The sequence below is a fragment of the Magnolia sinica genome, chromosome 10 (assembly GCF_029962835.1).
Source record: "Magnolia sinica isolate HGM2019 chromosome 10, MsV1, whole genome shotgun sequence".
NCBI lineage: Eukaryota > Viridiplantae > Streptophyta > Magnoliopsida > Magnoliales > Magnoliaceae > Magnolia > Magnolia sinica.
In genome coordinates, this window is record NC_080582.1 from 23,717,969 (window position 1) to 23,720,176 (window position 2,208).

General features: G+C 33.7%; 1 long non-coding RNA gene across 1 annotated transcript; it reads right to left on the reverse strand.

The window, feature by feature from the left end:
* Positions 1-415: 415 nt before the first annotated feature.
* On the reverse strand, positions 416-1,145 carry LOC131257398 (uncharacterized). The gene is made up of 4 exons (XR_009177360.1): positions 972-1,145; positions 790-876; positions 660-697; positions 416-555 (listed from the first exon to the last, which is right to left on the reverse strand). It is a non-coding gene; the product is annotated as an uncharacterized LOC131257398 (long non-coding RNA).
* Positions 1,146-2,208: the final 1,063 nt, after the last annotated feature.

The following is a 2,208-nucleotide window of genomic DNA, read 5'->3' on the forward strand; positions in this document are numbered from 1 at the left end:
TATTATATATAAATAAGGTTAAAAGAGAAACTTCAATTAAAAAATTAGACTTTCTTTTTAACATGTTTAATTCATTTTCACCCCAAAAATCTTTCTTTTCTTCTTTCCTATATTTCAAAATATAGGGAGTTTTAAATGCTTAATCAATTATATGAGGTTTTTTTTTTTTCAAAAATATAGAGTTTTCCTACCTATGAGATGACTTGGCTAAAAATCATGCGGGTCAACAGGGCAGCAAATGTATGAAAATGATGGCTGGTTTATAAGAACTCACCAAATTCTTTTGGACCGTCCATTATTTCCTTACATGTGTGGCCCACCTGGTGATTTTTTATGGCCAGATTACTAGGCTAGTTCATCAAGATAGCAATCCCTCCTGTTACATGGCCTAGGCATAACAGGAGGGATTGCAACACATATCAGTGGGACTGATAACATCTGCAGCTGCTCAAGCCTATTTGAAGCCAAGACATAAAAATAGATGAGGAGAAAATCAGTGTAAAATCATGTCATAAGAACTGTCTTCATAGCTTCTGTTATTACCTGTGCAATAGCCTATTTACAAGCAACGAGATATAAGAGCCCAAACTGTATTTTAATTAATTAAAATGACACAAAACTGAATCATGGAAAGAAAAGCTTTTGACAGTGATACTTACATTCCTTTGGATGGAGAAACATTCGATGATTTAGGTCACTGGAAAAAGGTTGAACACATTATATTCCGTTCTAAAAATTTACAATTTAGCTAAAGAAGAAAAGATTGCTCTATAATACATACATCAATACCTTGATAGGATCGGAACCTTCACTAATAACCTCCCCCTGCTCCTTATATAACTGAAGAACTTCCACATCTCCATCGTCAAATAGTATCTTTGAAGCAAATATCATTCAACAAGTAAGTCTTCAAGAAAGGGGACAGTTTGGATAGGGATAATTAAGAGGAGTACACAAGTCTCATAGTTAACTACATGTTTCTTCTTTCCTGGGTTATAAGGTTGCACAACACCTTCATAAAACCTGCAGGTAAGAATGGTAGAGTTTACAAATTCAATTGTCTTCACTGGTTCAAGATTAGTGATAAAAAAATACCTGCAAGACATTCACACAATGGTCCTCATCATCAATTGAAATTTTATTTTTATTTTTACTAAAATAACCAATGATACTAATTTTATGAAATCAAAAGAAAACAGAACAGGAGTATTAGCTAGCTTGAAATACATTTCTGTCTCCAATTCTAATTGGATCTGATATTCGGTTGTCATTGGAGCAATGGATCTGAAAATCAAACCATTGTGCTTGCATACCTGAATCCTGTGCACTTATACCTTATGCACATGAAGTAGTTGGTAATTACCAGCTGCAAACTTGTTTCTATTTTGGCAGGTTGTCAATTCAATTGCTAGTCGTTGCATCTGAATTTGTGTTAGAGCAACCTAAATAACCAAATAAATGATGAGGAGCAGCCAAGGAAACTTTTCTCCAATTAACCTAAAATTCAAAAGGCAAAGTTGCTTATTCATTACTTCAGCATAAAGTTCCCATGGCAACCATATATCTAGAAAATAAAAAGATAAAACATTGCACTCTTTCACCAATGTAATCCTGCAAACAAACCAGGTCTCTTTTCTAAAGATATTATGCTATTGCAATAGGCAAGCATATAAACATATCAACTGCACATGGCATAACCTGCCACATAAGAGTCTAATCTGTAGAAATTAAATGTTGCGTGCAAACATAGATGGCAATTGGTTCAATCTGTTTTTAAGGATTTCATAAAAGAAATCCAAAGTGCTTTCAAGAGCTTTCCTGATCTTCAAATTTTTCTTCATCAAGATTTGCAGTCTGTAACCTAAGAATAAGACTTACTATCGGTTACATCATAAATCAAGAGCTCCCATTATATTCTTCCCGGCAAGTATTTTTCTATTATGAAAAGGTAAATAGATTTTGCAAGGAATTCTGAGAAAGATGAAACAAAACCTTATTGTAACAGACACCATCTAGATTGGAACTAGCAAGGAACAAGAGCTGCTGGAAATAAAAAAATAAAAAATCATCCTGCTTAATCTGCATCAAATGTGATATCAAAACCCACTATAAGAGCCCTATAGATAATATGCAGGGTAAAGTTCCACAAATCCATTTAAGAGTCAGTTGGCAACATGAAAGTGCAAACTGGATGCAATTCATTTTTTA